Here is a 25,270-nt window from a genome sequence, read left to right on the forward strand (position 1 = left end):
AAGTGATCAAAAGTACCACATCCACACCTAAATTCACAGCTCAGGGTAAACCGGAAACATCTCTGCTATTTGACAGTGATTCGTCCATTTTGATGCTAACTCTCTTTGTGTTGAGTGGGCTTGACATCCTAAGATGGAGAGTCAGAGAAACATTTATTAGACCTATATGATTAAGCTGAAGGTATTTTCCAAAGCTTATCTTCATTTCATAATGCAGTGCGTTTAGCGTAATATACAATAAAAAAATTAAAAAAACTATTATATTTGTGTTGACTATATAACTGCAAATACTCACACTCAAAATAAATGAAAACATCATCTCCATCAACTCCTCTCTACAGTGCTGCCACATGCATATTATTTTTTCCACTCAATTATGTTGTAATAACGAGATCTTATGTCGTTAAAACAAATTTTTTCTTGTTAAAACTACATATATTTTCTCCTAATTAGGACATGTGTTGTATAGTATAGTTTGTGTGTGTGTGTGTGTGTGTGTGTGTGTGTGTCTGTAACCACATTAGAGAATATATTTAGCCCATGCCTTTGTCACACTTGTTTGAAAAGCAGAAGCAAGCTCAGCGTAAAATAGGCTCATCTGCTGCCTGTATCAGTGGCAGTGCCGATAACACGAAATTGCTGTAATTTATTGATGTAAGCTACAGTTCTGAACAGCCATGGGCAGCAGGTGCCATGGATCCCTAATGATTAGCGCGTAACTTTAACCTAGTAATGACGGACCCCGGTGCAGCCACAAATATCATAACTATATATAGGCCTACTGTAATTAAGACATATATTCAAGAAATGTATTAAAAACAGAAAGACGCTATAGTTTCAGCCTCAAAGGCCAATGCCTATAAATAATACCAGTGTGCAATCTCGTGGAATGTATATGCCAAAATGAGTGTTGGCGTGCATATGGTACGCCGTTTTTCGCGTGCATATGATACGCACTTCATGGCATTATACGAACCCGCCACCCGACCCAAAAGCGTGTCATATACACGCCATAGAGTGCGTATCATATGCGAAAAACTCCGTAGCATATGCACGCCAAAACTCATTTTGACATGGCTACATTCCACGAGATTGCACACTCATTGTCACGAGATCGTGTTGGGTTCGTTACGCACGTCAATCCATTCCCGGCGTTCTAGGTTTGCTTCTTATTTATTAAATATACAGGCAATTAGATGAAACCTTGATCAAAATTAAAATACAATTTATAGTATTCATTCTGCTGTCACCTGTCTGTAAAGACTCTTTAGTCACAGAGGTCCTATGGTAAAAGCATAGTGAAGGTTGCGTTTACTGTGCTTTTACCACACATAACATGGTCAAACTACAGTACTATGGTAAAAGCATGGTGAAGGTTGCGTTTACTGTGCTTTTACCACACATAACAGGGTCAAACTACAGTACTATGGTAAAAGCATGGTGAGGGTTGCGTTTACTGTGCTTTTACTACACATAACAGGGGTAAACTACAGTACTATGGTAAAAGCATGGTGAAGGTTGCGTTTACTGTGCTTTTACTACACATAACAGGGGTAAACTACAGTACTATGGTAAAAGCATGGTGAGGGTTGCGTTTACTGTGCTTTTACTACACATAACAGGGGTAAACTACAGTACTATGGTAAAAGCATGGTGAGGGTTGCGTTTACTGTGCTTTTACTACACATAACAGGGGTAAACTACAGTACTATGGTAAAAGCATGGTGAAGGTTGCATTTACTGTGCTTTTACCACACATAACAGGGTCAAGCTACAGTACTATGGTAAAAGCATGGTGAAGGTTGCTTTTACTGTGCTTTTACCACACATAACAGGGTCAAGCTACAGTACTATGGTAAAAACATGGTAAAAGCATGGTGAGGGTTAATTCAGCGTCGTAACATTAAGGAGCCAAACTGTTTAATAAAGAACTTATAATGGACTTTATGTCGAACATCAAAAGGCACGTCTGATGCAATAGTACTCACCAATGTTCAGCGCTAGCGCGGGTAAACTGCTGAAAAATATTGCGATGTTTTGCTTCTTGAACGAGATGTACAAAGTCGTAGGATACAGTACGTTTTAATACATTCGTTTGAATTAGTATAAATTCTCCATTAGCTAGGGAGGTGTTACATGCAATTAACAAATCATACGATTTCGTACATCGTACGATTTGGCCACTTGGTTAATTCGTACGAATTAGTACGAGTTCGTCATGAGATCGGGTTGTATATTCGCATTCGGTGTGAAATAGCGTCTTTCTGTTTTTAATACATTTCTTGAATATATGTCTTAATTACAGTAGGCCTATATATAGTTATGATATTTGTGGCTGCACCGGGGTCCGTCATTACTAGGTTAAAGTTACGCGCTAATCATTAGTGATCCATGGCACCTGCTGCCCATGGCTGTTCAGAACTGTAGCTTACATCAATAAATTACAGCAATTTCGTGTTATCGGCACTGCCACTGATACAGGCAGCAGATGAGCCTATTTTACGCTGAGCTTGCTTCTGCTTTTCAAACAAGTGTGACAAAGGCATGGGCTAAATATATTCTCTAATACATACAGACACACACACACATCACTATACAAAACATGTCCTTATTAGGAGAAAATATGGTTTTAACGAGAAAAATGTCATTTTGACAACATATCTCTTTATTACGAGAAAATTAAGTCGTTTTTATGACATTAGATCTCGTTATTACGACATAATTGAGTGAAAAAATATGTATGTGTCACCGGGAGAGTGGGGACAGTTGTTGTAACATTGCTGATTTCTCCAATCAGGAATGAGCTGGAGTCATGACACTGCTACTGCACATGCTCAGTATGCCCCTCCTTCTTTCTAGAAGTTAACAGCCACATGTTCAACTTCCTTATGGGAGAACTGAAATTCAAGTTAAAGTAACTACTTTATACAACTAGATTTTTTGTCATACTGTCTAAACATCGATCTTTATAGTTTGAATGTGCAGTTTCTTTGCTAGGTACAATTTGTTCAAGCTAATGTGTTAGGGTAGCATCACTATTTTTAAGATGGATGCCAGGGGTGGGACAACTGCAAGGCATGGGCTCATGAAGCCTGCACTGATGGTGGTTCCATTTACTTTTGAATTGTGAGTCAGTTGGGGAATTGTGAATAGGCTACTTGATGCTATGAAATAATCAGTTTATGTGCTTTTGGTGGTGTTATAAAATAGTTACTGCTTGTTACTAGAGTTATATATGGGGACAGTTGCAACATTTTTCAGGGTCTATTTAAGAACAAATTACTCTCATATTATCATATGTACACATGTTGCAACAGTATGGGCAGGTAGGTGACATGGGTTTTATACATATATTTTGTCTTTCTAATACCAACAGTCGCTGAGAAACTGAAGGAAATTTGCACTCCCCCTAATTGTCGTTCTCTCTGACGGTGACGCGCTTTGTAATCACTCGCGCGGAAATGCGGCACTTTGCGGACGAGATAAAACTGATCATCAGCGCATGGATAAACTTTCAGTTTGTTTATATCGAAGATCATTTTATGAATGTGTTTGGAGGTTTGAGTCATAAGAATAGACTCTCAGAATCTAAATGAAACACTGAAACTCCATACGATATGAACATGTCATGAATCTCTTATATTGACGAGCGACATGTTTGCATGACAACTGAAGAAATTGCAATGATGTTAATTAGTGTGTAGATTAAATAGAAGACAATAGCGTTTAAACCTGACGATTTAAAGAGACTGCATCACAATTGATATTTATACTGTATTGCCCTATGCATTTAGGTTGATTCAGTGTTATTAAATAATAGGCCTATTTTAGACTTCAATAAAACCGGTTCATTTGTTTCCATTTTTCAGCGCAGGATCATGTGGCAATTTTCTAATATAATAATATTAAACATGAAAGTGTAGAGTAGCCTACTTTTTTTTTTTTTTGAACGAAAGGTGTGCTAAATAAGTAAAAACACAATACAACGTACAATATTTTAATCAATGTAAATAATGTAAATATATGCATAAAGCACTTTTAGCCCAAAGAACAATCTTTGTTTAGGAGAAATCTGGGGCCTCGTGTAGCTATAAAACTTTCCATAGATTTCATCCTAAAAGTGTGCAAACACACACAACTAGACTTAAGCTTATACCCACAACAGTTTTCAGACTTCTAAAACCACGCGCACGCCAGAACACACACATTTACTCAGGGCGTCCAGTTTTTAAAAATATGAATTATCGTGCACATAAAAATCCTGCTGACATAAAAAAAAAAAAGTAAAACTGCTGCTACAGGAAAAGTGTTCAAAAGCAGTGCATCGTACAGCTACTTTCTGTAATTTGAGCGATAACTCCATTAATGAGTGTAATTTTTAATCTAAATGTGTATGTCAAAAGTAAAATAGAGTTTAAAGGTCCTATGGCATGGATTTTTTTTATTTTATAATGTATTCTGAGGTGTACTTATATTGTTAGTATGATTTTTACATCCTAAAATGTCATAATTTAGAAATAAAAGGCTTTTTTTTCTACTGATGTTTGCCCTCTGGCTGAATGCCCTGTTTACGCTTTCTCCAGTTAAAGAGTGTGTACACATAGAGTGTCTGTAACCTATTAATGCTTAGTTTATTTATTTATTCCGATATGTGCGTGGATGATTGCGCATATTTCTAGTTTTGTTTTGTTTATATATCAGGCCCCAGAAGTGCATTTGAAACACCATCATCGCGTGTTTCAATCAAATATAATGTATTGTTACTACTGTAAATCTATATTAAATTATTATGGGATCTCCTTCAATGCTTTCAAAATCTTTACTTTTTTAAATGATTTTGTTTCTATATTTTTCAGATATATTTCTCTATTAACATATTTTAATGACAGCATATTTATTGATCAAAAATTATTTTATTCATCAAAATAAACAGAAAATATTTCAAACTTTGCTAAAAGGATTGTTTTGAACAAGTATTAACTTAGAAATGATTAAAAACATATTATTTTAGCGAAATTATTTGTATCAATGTGCCTTTTTCCCCATCCTGGTGAGGCTTTTACCCTATGTGTGGGGCAAAAAGCCCCCCTCGACACCCCACCTTTTTAAGATTTTTAAATAAAATTACCACTTTTATGATTTATTTTCACACAAAATCTGTTGCTCCATAAATGTTCAATACAAACATATATTTTTTCTGTGTATCATACACTATAGGAGTATTGGAAAGCACACTTTTCTTAAGGTGTGCCTTTAGCCCCGTTGTACCCTACGAATTGCTGTGAGATGGCGTTAACGCTACTGAAACGTATTGAAGCTCTAGCAAACTGTTTCTCAAATTCATCTTATAAACATGCCTGTTTACACTTCTATGTTTTGTCATTTGATGTTTTTTGAGAAAGCTAATGTGTTAAACACTCCATGTTATAATCAAATGCCCAAATGAAACACTCCAAATACTGGAGTAGCTACCCTAAACTATCCCGGTTTGAAAAAATAATTTTCCGAGTATTGAGAATCACGAACTCTTCATCACCCATATGGAGATGTCGGCAGATTTAAAGGAAAAACAGTGGCCACATAAAACGAGTGAAGCGGTTGTATTATTCTGTTGCTCACTGGAGGAATAAAGAAGAATTTCACCAGGGCAAGATGTTTATCTACTTCCACTTGATGAGCAGTTATAAGCTGTTGTGTTTGTGACCACTTACACGTGATGATGGCATAAAAGCAGGAAACTTGCTGTCGGTAAACCTCCATTTGGCAGTTTGTGGGCAATTGTAGTTTCCATATCAACACTATATCGAGATAAAATTGTGCCAAAAAGCTTTGGAAGATATCACTGAACATTTATTTAACCAAGGACATTTCTTACTTTAGTTAATTTTTCATCTCTCTTTTTTTTGTTTATTTAAAACTATACAAATCTGATATTATTGTAATCTTATATCTGGTATTTAACAGTTGATATAGTTCTTTAATGCTGATCTAACAGCCAGGGTTAATCCCAGTGGAGCAGGTTGGGCATGTTGTCACAATGAGTTAGATCTGTGATATTATATTCTATACTTTAATGAACTCTTTTGAGAAGCCATAGGATAAAGACTGAGAGTCAATGCTCAGAAGTTATGTTTTGAACTATACCTGTGTTCTGCAGTGTGTTTGTCAAACTCAAATATGAGTTTATTTTTAATGATTAAGAAATAACATTATTTTATCTGAAAAAGGTTATAACTATTTCACTGACACAATATTTTAGTTTGTCTTGGTATATAGAAATAATATTTTATCCGTCATATGGTCATACCGGGCATGTTGTCACATTTTACTTCCATTCTTTCGGGTAAATCAGGAAAAAAAAAATCACTGTATTAATGAAACACAACCACATAATTGTACTAGACATGTGAAATTAATGTGGGGGGAAAAAAACACTCTGAACTCTGAGTGGATTTACACAAACTGAGGAAGTCAAAATGTGTTATGTTGTGTCCCACTCTCCTACATTCAACCCTTGTGCGTGGATTTAAAAAAAGTTACACATAAGTTCATAGTGAGCAAAAATGTCTATTTCCAAAAACGGTCATAAAATATTATGTAAATTTTTTTTTGTCATCAACATTAGTTCTAATCATAACAATCAAGGGTATCTTCCGTCCATTCCAATTAAATGCAATTAAAAAACAGAAAACGAAAAAAACTAATCGTTTTTCGTTTTCTTTTTTTTCAGAAAAACGAAAAACTAGATTTCGGCTTGATTTTTCGTTCAAAGGTAGAAAAATGAATAAACAGTTTGAATATTCTACAGGTGCTGGTCATATAATTAGAATATCATCAAAAAGTTGATTTATTTCACTAATTCCATTCAAAAAGTAAAACTTGTATATTATATTCATTCATTACACACTGATTGATATATTTTAAATGTTTATTTTTTTAATTTTGATGATTATAACTGACAACTAAGGAAAATCCCAAATTCAGGATCTCATAAAATTAGAATATTACTTAAGACCAATACAAAGAAAGAATTTTTAGAAATCTTGGCCAACTGAAAAGTATGAACATGAAGAGTATGAGCATGTCCAGCACTCAATACTTAGTTGGGGCTCCTTTTGCCTGAATTACTGCAGCAATGCGGCGTGGCATGAGGAGATCAGTCTGTGGCACTGCTCAGGTGTTAGGAGAGCCCAGGTTAATCTGATAGTGGCCTTCAGCTCTTCTGCATTGTTGGGTCTGGCATATCGCATCTTCCTCTTCACAATACCCCATAGATGTTCTATGAGGTTAAGGTCGGGCGAGTTTGCTGGCCAATTAAGAACAGGGATACCATGGTCCTTAAACCAGGTACTGGTTGCTTTGGCACTGTGTGCAGGTACCAAGTCATGTTGGAAAATGAAATCTGCATCTCCATCTGGTCAGCAGTAAAGTCATTAAACCGACAACCATGAACCTTTTATGCTTAAAGATTTACCTGATTTAATTATTTTTCATTTTTAGCTGCTGCCACATTCTTTTTGCCTTTTGGATACCATGAAAATTAATCTTAATTAAAATAATTAAGAATTAATCTTACATATTGACCCGGAAGTATGCGAACGTCTTTTTGTCGGGTGCTGTTGCCATGGTGAATCCATAATTTCAGCGCTCCATTAATCATAGCTTTTCATAGTTGGGGTGCATGAGCTTAACTCGGAGTCAGTCTACTCAGAGTTGATTGAACTACCTCAATTCAGCTGTTCTGAAACCCAAAACTCAGAGTTTCCCATCTCTGAGTTTAAACCTGAACTCTGAGTTGACTTACTCTAAGTTGGTTGAACCTCCTTATTGAAACGGCCCCAGGTTAGGTTCACAGAGTAAGTTACCATGGTAACTGACTCTGAGTATAAATGACCTCTCTTTCAGAAACGAGCTTGACTTACCTCTGCTTTCTCGGGTTAAACATCCCTCCCATTCTGAAACAGAAAAACCCAGAGTTCCCCTCATTTCAGGGTTAACATACTCAGAGTTTACACTTGACCTCCTTATTGAAACGGGCCCTGGTGACGCAGTCTTCAGAGTGTTGAATAATTTGTGAGCAAATTATGCTTAGAGGTAAAATACTTATTGTTAAGTGTTTTATTTTCATTTATGAAGACAATAGTTTTCATGAAAGTTTGTTTTGTAGGTCTCTTTTAAAGAAGAACCACCCTGTTCATTTTATTAATTCTTCTCTCTCTCAAATCCAGTTATTAGAAAGGTATTTGATTTATTAAAGCATTTTTAATGCAAATGTTCAAAGTATTTATAATGTTTATTTTTATTTTGCAGGACTAGCACGACTATTGTTTTTTTTATATTTTTATTATTAGTAGTAGTAGTAGTATTTTATATATCTCTTTATCTACTCATTTTTCTTTGGACATTGTGTGTGAATATTGTTTTTTATTGTTTTCTTGTTTTTCTTTAGCGTCGTCATTTGTCCTGACTCCATGGCAGCTGCAGGGTCTCCTCCATGGGCGAGACTGGCACTGGTGAGGTGCTGGGGATTCTTTTGTGCTGCCCGGTGGTTTGTACTTGCTTCTGAGTGCTGTGGATTCTGTGCTGAATTTGGAGTGTGAATTTCCAGTTGTGGTGGTTCTTTTTTTCTTCACACTTCACACCTGTTGGAGCCCTGTAGTTTGCTGTAAATTTGTTTTCATTCTTTTTTTATGAACGAGACCGGTATTAGCATTTTGTATTTAACGCAGAATATGGTATTTGTGAAATTGTAATAAAACTGCTTGTACAAGCAAAACAGTTTTCACTACAGTCTGTGGCCAGTTATTAGCCCGCTCTTGGCTGGTGGGTTAACATATAATATGTTGTCCTGCAAGATTTCCGCACGGTTTCCGGGTCATATGAGGGAGGACGGAGGAGCAAATATGTAAACGCCCGATCCGGCCATACCGCTGCGTTCTCTATCACTTTCGCTGCAAGGAAATGCATTGGATTCATATCATAACAATAACATATTTTCTATGATCTAACTTTTTTCCCTTCAAAATTAAAATTCCGACTGGCGATGGCTAATTGCCGATTCAGCCCAGTCAAGCCGTGAGCAAAACGCGTTCACTTTCTTTGCAAGGTTATATTTTATTAATATGAATATATTCTTATGAATATATTTTACATGATTGACGTTTAATTTATCCCATTAAAGCAGTCAAATGGTCATGATCAGCGCCGCCGCTCCCATCACACACTGCGCGTAGAGCACCGAGTGCTGAGGGGACACCACAAGAACACACATTAGTCATTTTCAGATGTTCAGTGACTTTCTGCTTGAGTCTACAGCTTCTGTCTTAGTGCGCTGCTGTTCTCACATCCTGACGGATCTTTGGAGATTTGAGCGTAGACAAATCCAGATCTGACAAAGATGGCCAGATGTATGGGCAATTGGGCATTCATGCTAAAATGACTTTTTTTTTTGGTGGACATGCCATTAGTAAAATATGCGCTAGAGACCCTGCAGGCCTTATCCCTCTTTCTTCAGAGGAGAGATGCCACAGCTGTCAGTGCTAATACTGGGGTTTTCCGATTTTTCGTTTCCCTGCCCGACAACATTGAGCACAGGCTGGATGACTATGGCAAGCCGTTTCATTCACAGGATATGCTAATTCTTTATCAACAATTAAATTTCAACTAGCCTAGTAAAAACTCAAATTCTTTATCATCAATTCAATTCCTGATATCAACAATCAGCATTTATATCAAAAATGTAATTCCTGATATCAATATAAATTTATGTATCTAAAATGGCTTTCATGATATCAAAAATTTAAATTGTCACCAGTGGCAATTGAATTATCATCAAGAATTAATATCCTGTGAATGCATAAACGGCTTTCGTTTACGTGTAATTACGGATATAAATTAAGTAGAGACAAGAGCTTGGAATGGTTTCATAGTGGGCGATATATTCGACTGCGGTTTGTGATACTTTCATGAATAAAAACACTCCGTCTGCTTCACCCTGGATATGTAAGAATGAAACCATCACACGAGTTCTCAGTGTACTATTGAAATTGATTTCTAACATAATGTTACTGTGTTTATTTCTCTTTCTCTCTCTATCTACAATTGTACACATATCTGAAAACGCATTGTAAAACAAAGTTATGCAATTGTTTCGACACATGCACACATGTACTTTTAATTGTATACCTATTTTAATTGCAAATAGACTTAACAAGATTATTTAGCAGCTTTAGATCTAGAATTTCCTTTACTGTTCTGTTTCTTTATGCTTGACATTTTTTTAAGACATGGTTACGGCCTTTATTAAGCCCTTTGCTTATATTTTTTCATTGTTTATTGCAGATCTGCTTAAAATGTTTGCACTTGACTTTTAGATGAATTCTGAGGAATAGGTAATAGCCTGTGTTTTGCTGCAGAAATCTCCCCAGGTGTTGTAAGAAATGTGTGTTGTGCTGACGTGTCCTTAGCGGACTAGGATGTCTGTCTGAAAACTTAAATATTATTGAGAAAAATAACTCCTTAACAAAAGGCTAAAAGAAGGAATGCGGCTTTTAGTTCATCTAAACAAGTCGACATTTCAGTAGTTCGTAATTGCTGGTTGTGTAGCTTTAATAATAAAAAGTAAATCTACCAATTTATGTGATTATGCAATTATTTTTATATAACACGATAACAAATTCCACATTATTAATCATTGGTAACTATTTCAAGTGTAACCTTAACCCTTTCCATTTTGTTTTCTGTCGTTGATATAAGTGTTGTTGATACATGTGAAAATTTACTCGTGTTGCTGTCATTGATTAATCGAGATTATATGTTTATGAAACACTTTTTTTGTGATTTAAAAAAATATATATAAATCTGTTACTGTCGAAATAAAAATGAAATTTCCACACGTGTTTGTTTTTTGACAGATAAAGAATCTGTTTCTCAGATCTTCATGCTCTAGTATGCAGCCTGTAGTGAGCACTTCAGACAGATGCTGTCTATGTAGGGAGTGACGCAAGTCAGTAGACTTTGAAATGGAACCAGTGAGTCCAGTGAAATTAATGACCAGTTAAAGACCAGAACAAGAAATTTCTTGTTCTGGTCTTTAACTGGTCATTCATTTCACTGGACTCCCACTTCAAATGTTTTTCAAATAGAGTTCTTTAAAGATGTCAAATATCAAAATGCTGGAATTAAGTCATGCAGGCTATAGGCCTATTAAACAACCATGCCACAAAGCATTCATATTTACAATAAAAACGGAGATGCATGATAATAAGATAATAAGAACACGCGGTGTTTTTCAAGAACTGAAGAGCAAAAGCATTCTCACAGTTTGAATTTCACGACTATTTTTATTAAATCTTTACGATACAAACAGAGGAACACACAAATCGAGTCATTAATACAGACAACAAATAATAGATAAGAGCAGAGCCAGGGGGGAATTTCACTTCACGATCATGTTTTGACCTTGAGATTCTGTGGCTTGTCACGAGGTTGGTCTCAATGTTCTCTCATCCTGTCTTCCGCTAGTAAGGAAATACAAGATCAAACTCTCTTAAACGAATCTATGCAGAAAGTTGCATCAAAGAGTCGCATAGCCCAATTTGCTCAGCCCCTTTCTTACTAGTGTCCACGGCTCCTCCCTCTTTATAAACCCCAGTTCATTCCTCGTGTGCTTCCAGTGCTTCTGCGCGTAAAAGCGGTTCAGTGATTCTCCAAATCCAGCTGCACCTCATCTCCCAACACTCATCCGCTTAAGGTATGAAACGGCCGTGTTTAATGCTTGATACAAAATTGATTTATTACAAGGATGTTTACCTGAGAGATATTTATACGAGAAAACTACGTGTGTGAAGTTACATGGAGTAAATCAGCGAGTCTTGAATCTACTGATGCTCGATAACGATTTATTATATATATTGCCAAACATAATTCCAAAATGTTCATGGATAATAAGAAATGTAAAAAAAAACAAAAAAAAAACACGTGGCTCTTTTGACTCGATGCTGCAAACGGCTGTGAAGTAAATAAGCGATTCTTAACAGCACACTGTCTGATTCACGATATTTAACTCTCCTGTGAAAAGAATAATGTTGTATTAAACCTGTTTTAGAAGAAGTGTGTCCGTCGTACAGCTCTATTCTCTGACTCTGACATCACGATCTCTGCCTCCATGCTGTATTATTCAGAAAAGACATTAGAGTCGTGGATCACTTTGAACACATGCGGATCACCCTTTTATTCATCATATCAATTCTCCATCACCGTCTCACCATACTGTCTCCCCCACTGCCCCCTAGAGCCTATATACAGGAACTGCATAACATGCCGAATTACAGATCTATATATTCAAACAACTTGAATATTACATCCCCCTTCTTTAAAAGCTTGGCATACTATGTCAATAAGCACAATATGGCAACTGTGCAAATGCTTAAGATTTAACATACCAATGCAACAACCTACATACAAGAGAACAAAAAGTAAACAACACAATTATATCAACGAAAGTGACAAGTTTTACTTTTTTTTTTTTTTCAAAATAGGGCAGCGATCCGCCTACACCCTTTACAATTATAGATCAAGGACGACTTTGGTTTGGTTTCACTTCACGTCCTGATCTGGTAACATACCGTGGAGCAGCAGAATCAGTGTTATTCGTATCTGTCTGCTGAGGTTGATCCGTGGGCACTGTGGGCGGAGTGCTTGAAGACATTCCGGTCTCGCCAGTGATAGGCTGTGCTTTATCTTGCAAAAGGTGACGACGATTTCTGCGGAAGACTTGGCCCCCTGCAGTACACACGTGGTAAGACCTGAAAGTGTCAGCAGGTTTAATAACTACAGCAGGTTTCCATTTACCCGACTCCTGAATTCGGACGTGGTCCCCAGCCCGTAGCGGTGTGAGTGGTTTTGCTGACCTGGGGCCTGTTTCAGAAAGGAGGTTCAACCAACTCTGAGTTTAAACCTGAACTCTGAGTTGACTTACTCTGAGATGGGAAACTCTGAGTTTTGGGTTTCAGAACAGCTGAATTGAGGTAGTTCAATCAACTCTGAGTAGACTGACTCTGAGTTAAGCTCATGCACTCCAACTATGAAAAGCCACGATCAATGGAGCTACGAAATTACGATTCACCATGGCAACAGCACCCAACAAAAAGACGTTTGCATACTTCCGGGTCAATACACAAGTTTAATTCTTCATTATTTTAATTAAGTTTAATTTTCATGGTATCCAAAAGGCAAACAAAGAATGTGGCAGCAGCTAAAAAACAAAAAAAACAAAAACATAATTAAATCAGGAAAAGCTTTAAGCATAAAATGTAGGTTTAATGACTTTACAAACATTTGACATATTAATTAAAATGAAAATAAAATGTTCACGGGTTTTACATTTTAAATAAATATCATTCAGTGTCCAATGTGCAGCAGCTTTTCCCACATAGACCCTTTTCACAGACTGTGATGACGTGTTTTAATGGTCATCAATATCGTAAATCCTGCAACGTTTTTTTAATTTATTTTTTATGTATGTACATTTATAACACTAATACTTTGTATTATATTACTTTTGCATCAAATTACAAAAATCAAGTGACCGCTGCTGTGAGTGTTTCTAATACAGCGTCTATGGGAGTGATGGTGAAAATTAACATCTTTCTCTCTTTTCACTTCAGTTATCAATCTTACTTTAATTTTTCCATCTTTATGAAAGTTGTGAAATCACTATTGTGGAGTATTTATTTTGCTATTTGAGCAAATGGAGACACAAAAATATATATTTAATGTATTCTCTCATTCACAGCTATAAGAGTTAACCCAACTATGCCGACTTCAGCTTCGGAAACCCAGAAATGTGAAAAGGGTATATGCTCTATTCACATAATGAAATGTTCTCTAATCCCACCTGTTACATTTATTAATCAGGGTAATGACATTAAACAGTTTACTTCTACTCAGGCCAGCCAAACACCAGCACCACTGACAGATGAAGAGGAGATGGAGGAAGAATATTAACATCCAACAGGAAAAAGAATAAAGTATTTGTAGTAAATAAAGATGACTATAAAAATGTAAATAAATGTATTTAACAGCTGTGGTGGTGGTTATGGCATATATCTCGTACTACCATCTGGCAGCATCCTTCCATTCCATACAATAATCCGTTTTCAGAAAGTGTGATGACGGGTATATGAGTGTCATCAATGCGTCCAACCACTGGAAATCCTAAAGGAAATTCTAATTATCAGGATACTTCTAGAGGATTATCAAGTGAACGTCAGGATCCTGTATAAAAGGACATGCCATTTTTGTCACTTTGACAGTGTCCTCATGATGAAAATATGAGCAATGAATGTTCCTGCAAAGAATGCTTTTCTTACTTTGTATTTTTGTCAAGTGGCAGAAAATTTAATTTGTTTTAAGTAAACTTTGCTTACTTTAGATTTAGATTAAATTTATAAATTTTTTTATATTTATACTTGAAATACGACCAAAATACTCAGTAAGAAAAGCATTTGTGGCGTTTGAATGAATGAATAAAGTATTTAAACACAGCTGGTGCTTTAAAAAGGGGGAGGAGACTGAAAGAAACTCTGGGTTTACCAAAGAAAACCTGCTCCTGACCAGGTTAAGTTCACAGAGCAAGTTACCCTGGTAACTGACTCTGAGTATAAGTTACATTTCTTTCAGAAACGGGCTTGGCTTACCCTGCTTTCTCGGGTTTGACATACCTCCCATTCTGAAACAGAAAACCCAGAGTTTCCCTTATTTCAGGGTTAACATACTCAGAGTTTTCACTTAACCTCCTTTCTGAAACGGGCCCCTGTTGTAGTACTTTCCTTGATATTGTTGCTTTTTCTCACGCCTTGCATGAACATCATGTCCACTGACAGTCTCAGGCTGCAACTGTCGGCTGGTAGTTGGTAAAATGGAGCGGAGTCTTCTGTTCATCAGTAGTTGGGCAGGTGATCTGAAACCATCCACTGGGGTGTTCCTGTACTCCAACAGACTGATATATGGGTCTTTCTTGTCCGCTTTTGCTTTGTCCATTAGCGATTTGGCAATCTGTACTGCCTTCTCACTGAGCCCATTGCTCTGTGGGTAATGCGGGCTGCTCGTGACATGCACAAAGTCCCACGTCCGAGCAAAGTTTTCAAACTCTTTTGAGCTGAATTGAGGCCCATTGTCTGATATAACCTTTTCAGGGATCCCATGTGCTGCAAATACTTTTTTCAGTTTCAGGATCACTGCAGGAGCTGTGGTGCCCTTGAGCTTTTCCAAATCAAAGTATCGGCTGTAGTAATCTACCACCACGATGTAGTCATCACTATTCAAAGTGAATAAATCAGTACCGACAGTTTGCCATGGCCGGTTTGGTATCGGATGGGAAATGAGAGGCTCTTTTGCATTTGACATTCGACGCTCAAGACAAATGGAGCACTGTTCAACCATGCTGGCGATCTGTTTGGACATACCAGGCCAGAAGAGAATGTCTCTAGCACGTTGTTTGGATTTCTCAATTCCCATGTGGCCTGGATGAATGCGTTTAAGCATCTCTTCTCTCAGCTGCATGGGAATTATGATCTTCTCTCCTTTGAAGACCATACCGCCCATCTCCGATAACTCATCCCTATGATTCCAGTAATCGAGGATGGCTGTAGGGCATCTCTTTCTTTCGGCAGGCCATCCTTCTTTGAGCATTCTCTTTAGTGTGGACATTTGGGTGTCTCTTTCGGTTTCTTCTCGAATATTGCTGAGCTTCGCATCACTGACAGGGAGAGCGCTGAGTATGGTATGTACTTGCACATCCATCTCCTCAGTGAGGCTGTGATCAGCGCATGGCAACGATTTTCTCGACAGTGTGTCAGCCACTGGAATATTTTTTCCAGGAATGTGTATGATGGTGAAACTGTACTTTTGCAATTGCCAAATCATCCTTTGCAGTCTTGGTGGTGCTGCAGCAAGTGGCTTTCTGAGAATCGCCTCCAAGGGTTTATGATCGGATTCGACTGTTATGTGTCTTCCATAAACATATTGATGGAATCTTTTGCAACCCCAGAGGATAGCCAGGAGCTCTTTCTTGATCTGAGCGTAGTTTATCTCGGAGTCTGTGAGTGACTTTGAAGCATATGCAAGTGGTTTACCTTCCTGCAGCAACACTGCGCCTAATCCATGTTTGGAAGCATCTACTTGCAGTGTGAGGTCTTTGCTTGTGTCGAAGAATGACAACACCGGTCCTGGTTCCCTGGTAATGATGTCTTTCATCCTTTTGAAGGCTGCATCATGTTGCTTGTCCCATACGAACTCATTGTCATGCCCCAGTAGCTGTCTCAGAGGTGCATTGATGTCAGAAAGGCTTGGCGCAAACTTTGAAAGATAATTGACCATGCCAAGAATTGTTTCGAGTTCAGCACGATTCTTAGGTGGTGTCATCTCTTTTATGGCCTCCACCTTATGAGGGTCTGGTTTGATTCCATCTTTGGAAAGATGGTGGCCAAAATAGCTGACTTCCGGAACGCATACAGTTCTTTTCTCAGGATTAAGGCGCACCCCTTTTTCTTGTGACCTTTCAAGCATCTTCCTGAGGTTATGGTCATGTTCCTCCTTTGTCTTTCCGTAGACCAAGATATCATCCACAATGGCTACAACTCCAGGCAGACCTCCATAAATCTCATCTATTTTCTGCTGAAAAATGTCCTGGGCTGAGACAATGCCGAAGGGTAGGCGACAAAATCGGTATCTACCGAAGATTGTTTTGAAAGTGGTCAGTTTCGAGGCTTTTTCAGAAAGCTTGATTGCCCAGTAGCCAGATCTAGCATCCATTACGCTGAAGTAACGGGCTCCTGCCAACTTTGGTGTGATGTCATCTAGTGTAGGCAGAGGATAGTGTGGCCGCTTAATAGCCTTATTAAGATCCCGTGGATCCAGACAGACTCTCAGCTTACCAGTTTTGGGCTTCTCGACAACGCACAAAGCATTTACCCAATCTGTCGGCTCTGTCTCTTTTACAATGATACCTTGCTCCTCCATGGAGTCAAGCTCCTCTTTCAGCCGGTCTCGCAGGGCAAAAGGAACTCTCCTTGGTGGGTGAACAACTGGCGTGGCTGTTGGGTCCAGCTGAATGTTGCATTCTCCAGGAAACAGACCGATGCCTGTAAACACATCAGCAAATTCATCTATAATCGACTCAGAATCTCTCTCTGAGGAGGATACAGACAACACCAGCTTAATCATGTCTAAGTCTAAACATGCTTTTAATCCAAGCACAGGTGGTGACTGGGTGTCCACGATAAAGAAATCTAGTGACATGGCATTCTCTTTATATTTGCAGTGCAGTCGACATGTGCCTTTAACTGACAATGGCTGTCCACCATATCCTGTGAGCTTTTTTGGAGTTGGCTGCATCTTTGTCTTTGTTGCAAATTTTTTGAAGTCTTTTTCAGGTATTACATTAACCTGAGCACCTGTGTCCAGTTTAAATTTCAACAGCGAGCCATTTTCTTTTATTTCAACTTCAGCAAAAGCTTGCTCCGATGAAAGAACTGTGTTTGCGTTTGTGACAGTGTCAATAAAGAATTCATTACTCACATCTTGGTATCCGTCTTCAGGTTTGTTTTCACTTACATAGTGCACAGATTTCGATTTAGACTTGCAAACCTTTGCGAAATGATTCCACTTTCCACATTTAGCACACTGCTTTCCTTTTGCTGGGCATGTCTCTCTCCTTTTGTGCTCTTTCCCGCAGTATCCACATGTATGGAGGCGTTCTGTATGCACGCTGCTTGTTTTTGAGTTTTTCTGCCAGCTCTGACGCATTTTTGCATGTTTTCCTATTGCGTGCACTTGTTGCTCATTATCTGCATTTACGCTGCCAGTGGCCATACTTTTCATCTGAGCCTGCGCAATCTCATGCGATCTGGCAATGTCGATTGCTTTTTCTAATGTTAATTCAGCACTCTGATTGAGTAACTTCTCTCGAACATGTGGGGAATAAATGCCGAAAACGACACGGTCTCTCACCATTTCCTCTGGATTAGTGTAGCCACAGTCTTTAACGAGCAGTCTGAGTTCAGTGACGAACTGATCAAATGTTTCCGTGGCACACTGCGTTTTCTCATTGAACTTGTATCTGGCAAAAATGGGGTTTGCCTTTGGCACTACGTAAGCTTCAAATTTGTCATAGTAAGTTTTTGAGCAACTTAGCTTCATCCTCGGTGAGAGTCCATGTGTTATAAATATCCCGTCCTTTCTCTCCGATCCATAACAGCAGGTAGCTGCATTTCTCCGTCTCCTCTTTGCGGTGAAACGGTCCCAAAAACATCAGTTCAACATGCTGTTTAAACTTTCTCCATGCATCGGGAAGATTCTGTGATTCCCAATCCATTCGCGGTGCGGGCACTCCGGCAGCATCCATCTTCGCGATTCACTCTGACACCATGTATTATTCAGAAAAGACACTAGAGTCGTGGATCACTTTGAACACATGCGGATCACCCTTTTATTCATCATATCAATTCTCCATCACGTCTCACCATACTGTCTCCCCCACTGCCCCCTAGAGCCTATATACAGGAACTGCATAACATGCCGAATTACAGATCTATATATTCAAACAACTTGAATATTACACATGCAGCAGACAGTGGCCTGTAGTTTCCATCATCTGAACTGTTGTAATGTGGTACAGAATTGTAGTTTGTTATAGAGACGGAGGCTTTTGTACACTGGTGAACAACTTGTTTTATTAGCTATCATGGGGAGCTCGAGAAAAAAAAAAAACTTGTATCATGTACATAGTTTCACTCCAACAACAGGAAAATATATGCAAATGGCTTCCTTGAGTAACTAGATGGCACATCATCAGTTATCTACAAGAATGAATGTGAACTAGCGCCATCTTCCTGCAGACTTTATGGCCTGACATTTTCATTTTATGAGGTTTTTTAACCCTACATGGTACGCAATATGATTTCAATGTGAGAAAAATTATTTGTGTTTTTTTCCTGCTTAAAATAGGACACTATAACAATAGCAATAAAAAAATGCATTTTTTTATTATTTTTTTAAAGTTTGTTGCCTCAAGGCAACATTGTACCACAACGGACAAATTTTAACCATTTGACATTTTCATGTAGAAAAAAGAAATCTACTTATTGAAACCATCAATTTCTTTAACCAGACACCTAAACAAACACATTTATCCAGCTCTTTTCCTTACAAATATACTATATTTGTATCCACCCTAGTGTGTCTGGTATGGCCTTATGCGATTCCATTATGGTACAATGTTGCCTTGAGGCAACACAATTTTTTTTTGCAATTTACTCTAAAACATTTGATGATATACAATGTAAAGTTCTTGAAAATACTTCTTTACTTACCAGTGAATGTGACTCATATTTTTTGTGGGGGATTAACTGGACGGAAATTAGTGAAAAATGCACTTTTCATTGGAGAAAATATGGAGCCATGTGACCTGTGCACATGTGCTGAAACAGGACACAAAATGGACCCCTGTGGGTCACGTGACCAACTTTTTGCACTTTTTATTTATTAGTATTTGAGTTGGGTTTGACCAATAAATTGCTGTTTCATTTTATAAAAAATAAACTAAAATAGACTATGTTGCCTGGAGGCAACACCGTACCATAGAGGGATAAAGGGTAACTAAACCCCAGTTCAGTGCTTAACTCCACCCACTGGCAATTTTTGAAAAATGCTGGAAAAGTGGGCAGAGCCCAGCGGAGACCGAGGGGACGAACCGAGGGCGGGGCTGAGCGGAGGGCGTGCACCTGAGACCCGCAGTGACGGATTGATCTACAGCTGTCTGACTCGCGAGTCGCAAATAAGGAGAATAACTGGAGTGACGGCAGTAGCTTTGCAACAGAGCGGTCATTCTCCTACCTTCACCTGAAGTGGAGGAGGGTGGATTGTCTGTAACCACAGACCCAGAGCCTCATCAATGCGAGCCGCTGCTCAAACTGCTTTAACTCCCGATGCAGACGATGATAGAGATGCAGCAGCGCAAGAGAACTGAACTAATCTATGAACAGTCAAATCCTTTCACTGAATGCCACTAAAAATAGATCAGATATCTGATATACATATGATGTATTTTCATTCAAATGAACTGAATCAATAAGCAGCGCAGGACCAATAAGTTCAGACCTAAAAGCCTATTATAAACCGATTTCCTAAAATGTGTTAGACTATATGCACGTTATGGTATTGTTGTTCGTTACCGCGGCAACCACTTGCGTGTCAGGGTTTTAAAGTGCGTCTCATGTATGAAAATGATCTGTACACATGACGTGCTGCAATAATATCGCAAGAAAAGCCTGACGTGTACTGACAACTGCATTATTTAACTGCATTTTCTTCATTACAATGTTAAAGCAAGTTTCATTCATAATTTTTCTACTTCATTTAACATGACAGTTCATACTGGAGTGAAGCCGTTCTCATCGTGTGATTGGGGAAAACCTTTCTGAGGGCGTGGTGAGCTCGTGCCAGGGGCGTGGCTAGTGAGCCGTTGGAAGTACCATCCTACGTCACGATGTACCACAACGTCCAATAGGAAAACTCAACTGCAGTAGCCACCGTTCAACCTTAAGAGGGCAGCACTTTGGCGGTTTTACACCATATTTTATAGAATTAAAACAGTTTATACTCAAATGTTAAAACATTTACTCGAATCAATGAACAGCATTAATAAAGCCCCCGTATTACAGATCATTAACTAAAAAAAAGTTGGTTTAGGGTTTAGTTACCCTTTAACATTAATATGAGTTCCCCTAGCCTGTATATGGTCCCCAAGTGGCTAGAAATGGCGATGGGTGTAAAGTGAGTTCTGTGTGTCCTGCTCTGCCTTTGAGAAAATGAGAGCTCAGACGAGCCGATCTGGAAACTTCCCTGTATGTCGTCATACGGGGAACGGTTAACTCAGTTTATCAGTCGCAATGTCAGCACAGGCTTTACAAACAGACTTTTACCACATGGAACCAAAGATGATGTAACTTGTGAATCTATTGTTTTAACTCTTTCATGTTTTGTCCTTTCAAATGTCTCAGTGTGATTGGTAAAATGGTCTCCGTTTCACTGCAGTCATTAGAAAGATGGAAAACTAATGAGAATCCTGTTCTCCCTTTTTAGTGTTCTCTTCAAAGATATCTGATCCTCTCCCCCAAAACCAGGGGCCCGTTTCAGAAAGGAGGTTAAGTGAAAACTCTGAGTAGGTTAACCCAAATATAAAAAAAAATTATAAATTAAATTTAAATCTAAAGTAAGCAAAGTTTACTTAAAACAAGTTAAATTATCTGCCCCTTTACAAAAATACAAAGTAAGAAAAGCATGCTTTGCAGTGCAGGTACATTCATTCATTGCTCATATTTCATCATGAGGACACTGTCAAAAATGGCATGTCCTTTTATACAGGATCCTGACGTTCACTTGATAAACCTCTAGATTTAACCTAATAATTAGAATTTCCTTTAGGATTTCCAGTGGTTGGACGCATTGATGACATTCATATTCCCATCATCACACTTTCTGAAAAAGGATTACTGTGTGGGATGGAAGAATGCCAGATGGTTGTCCGAGATATATTCCATAACCACCACCACAGCTGTTAAATACTTTTATTTACAATTGTTATGGTCATCTTAGTAAAATGTTAATGTCATTACCATAATTAATAAATGTAACAGGTGGGATCAGAGAACATAGGCCCTTTTCACATTTCCGGGTTTCTCAGAGTGGAAGTCATCATGGTTGGGTTAACTTTTATAGCAGTGAATGAGAGAATACATTAAATATATTATTTTGTCCCAATTTGCTCAAATAGCAAAATAAAAACTTCACAATAGTGATTTCACAACTTTCAAAAAAAGAGAAAAATAGTGAGATTGATAACGGAAGTGAAAAGAGAGAAAGATATTACTGTTCCCATCACTCCCATAGACGCTTTATTAGAAACACCCTCACATCAGCGGTAACTTGTTTTTTTTGTAATTTGATGCAAATGGAATATAATACAAAGTATTAGTGTTATAAAAGTACATACATTTAAAAATATATATAATTTTTTTTTTTTTTTTACCTGATTGAATTATGTTTTTATTTTTCATTTTTAGCTGCTGCCACATTCTTTTTTGCCTTTTGGATACCATGAAAATTAAACTTCAACTAATTAAGAATTAAACTTGTGTATTGACCCGGAAGTATGCAAACGTCTTTTTGTTGGGTGCTGTTGTCATGGTGAATCGTAATTTCGGAGCTCCATTGATTGTAGCTTTTCATAGTTTGAGTAGACTGACTCTGAGTTAAGCACATGCACTCCGAGTTGATTGAACTACCTCAATTCAGCTGTTCTGAAACCCAAAACTCAGACTTTCCCATCTCAGAGTAAGCCAACTCAGAGTTCAGGTTTAAACTCAGAGTTGGTTGAACCTCCTTATTGAAACGGGCCCCAGGTGTTTGTGTTGCAAATATTTACAACCATTTTGTTCTAGTCGGAGTATATAAGGAAGGGTACATGCACACCAGTAAGCTGATAACTCACAAATATCAGCTTATTGAAATAACCAGTTTTATAACTCAGTCTTAAATAACTCAGTCTTAAAACTGAGTCTGTGTTTGTGATATATTTCCTCCTTTCTTTCATGCAAAACGCTCGCTCTGTCTAGATGTGTTTAAATCTGCTCTAAGTATGAGTTTCTGTCACCTATCACATATGCGCACTTCTATAAGCCGACAGAAAGCAGGTTAATGCGTTTACATGCAGCGCGGAATCGGGATAAGAGGCAAAAAACGACCTGTTCCAACCGGTTTATGACCGTACTCCGATAAAAGAAAACCGTGTTTACATGACATGTTCATTGTCGGCTTATTAAGCATAATCGGCTTAAGAACGTGCATGTAAACACACTCCATGTTGCGATGGTTACATTTTTGCAAGTGTATCCTCCAGAATGGCATCTCTGAGTATTCCTTCATACACCTTTCCAACACAGCTGAGTAATGAAATCTGGCGGTAATCTGCTGGAAAACTAGGCTTTGCTTTTTTGGGAACAGCCTTGACTATGGCCTCCTTCCATTGTTTTGGAAAAATATTATATTGCATGCAGGAGTTAAAAATATTGCATAACACCGGCGACAGCTCCTCATGAAAGGTCTTTAAAACCCAAGGAGGGATGCTATCAGGACCAGTAGCCTTTGCTGCATTTGTCACGGGGTGTCAAAACAAACCGAACGGGACTAAGATCCTGGTGAATGCAGTTGTTCAGGATTTTCCAGTGAACACCCGGTCTATGCCCTGTGAATCTGTTGCCATGGCAGCGGGGCTGATTGCCTGAGTGACAGCAGGTGTGGGGCAATTATAGAGAACGCTGTGAGAGGGACACCTATTGAGATGAGGCTTTAAAAACAGAGAGAAAACAGACTGTGGGTGGATCTCCTCCCGTATGATGCTGTGTTTGTCAGCGGGTTGTTCTTTTTATTGAGGCTGGGCTGTGGAGTGGGGAAGATTGGAGCTGTGGAAGAGGAAGGAAGGAGGGGGTGAAGTATTTGTCAGCGAAGACTTGAGGAATATCGTCAGTAGTGAGAAAGACGCAAGTGATGAGTATTTGATCCGTTGTTTATATGCACTAACACTGAAGTGGTGTGGAGAGTTTGGAAAACGTTTGGCACGAGTGAACATTACACCGAGTGAATTAATGATCTGTCTCCAACTTCTGTCCTCTCCTTGCCGAATGTGGTGATCGCTGCATCGTTCTTCTGCTTTCCCGGAGCGAAGTCAAGCCCTGATCGAGGACGAGATCCGATCTGGTGGGAGAAAAGACCGGTGGGTGAGTGCTGGCCCGAATGCACTGTGTGCGAGTGGAATTGCAGTGCCTGAAGTGAAGATTTACACGGTTTGTGCTGTGAAGTGAAATTTGTGTGTGGAGAAGTAATAGAAGTCTGCCGTGCACTCCTCTCCTACAGTCTTCCTCCCGCTGTCTCTAACGAAGGGGTCTTGATAAAGCTGAAGTGAGCGCCCCGCTCAAAGTGTTCTCCCCGCCTGGTGGTCTCCACACACCCCTATTGGAAGCCTTGACCCTGTTCCAAAGGAGAGAAGGTATATCAGTTGAAAAGCTTCACATACTGTTGAACCGTTAAGACCTTGCTGTACTGTTCCAGTGTTCAGCTGAAGTGGAGCGTTCCGCCCAAAGTGTCCTCCCCGCCTGGTGGTCTCCACCCGCCCCTATTGGAAGCCTTGACCCCGTTCAAAAGGAGAGAAGGTATATCAGTTGAAAAGCTTCACATACTGTGGAACCGTCAAAACTGTGCTGCGTCTGTCCCAGTGTTCAGCCGACGTGAGCACCCCGCTCAAAGTGTCCTCCCCGCCTGGTGGTCCCCACAAGCCCTTATTGGAAGCCTTTACCCTGCTCAGAAGAAGAGAGGTAATTCAGTCAAATGTTCCACATATTGTTGGACAGTTCAACCTTGCTGTATCGTTCCAGTGGCTCGCTTGCCCCCACCTCTGAGTACCTCCCTCCGGAGTGACCCCAGTGACTCGCTTTGCCCCCACATCTGCATACTTACCTGGTTCCAGTCTGGATGGGGTTCGTATGACTACGGCCTCCCCTCTTGAGTCCCGTAGAGGAGTACTTACCCAGTGACCTACCTGGACGGCGCGGGGATTCCCCCCTGATTCCCCTCCGGTCCGACACGATCGTCCCTCCCCTCCCGTCCCGGGAGGTCTGTAGACCCTTGAACTGTCCGGGTGGCAAGAAGAAGATTTTAATTAGGACTTATCCAATTCATTGACCTTTTAATATAATAAATAAACTGTATTATTTTATTCCTTTGTCTGTCTGGTCCTTGACACGTTCCTCGAGGTGGTTCCCGGGTTTTTCAGGGGTGGGTGCAGTCTGGTTTGGCCCGCCCCGACCTGTGACACATTCACTTTACGTTAACTTGTCCAATACTCAGAGGTGATGTACTGCAATTGGACAATTTACAGGAAACTTCTTCCTCGGACAGAGAAGTGTGCTTTGCATGATCCCACACAGAGGAGAAGTGCTTAGCCAAAGTGTCACACTCATGTTGCATTATATCATGATCCTGAGACACCACATCACTCTCATCTCCTTCCATCCCCATTAGTGCCTTCACAGACTTAAACCACTGTTTAGGCTTAGTGCCTCGCTATTCCTCCACCTCATGCGTATAGTGTTGTTTCTTTGCATCCTTCATTTTTTTGGCAATAATTGATTTTAAGTTCCTGTAGGTTTTATTG

The sequence above is a fragment of the Gobio gobio genome (genome assembly GCF_949357685.1).
Source record: "Gobio gobio genome assembly, chromosome: 1".
Taxonomy (NCBI): Eukaryota; Metazoa; Chordata; class Actinopteri; order Cypriniformes; family Gobionidae; genus Gobio; species Gobio gobio.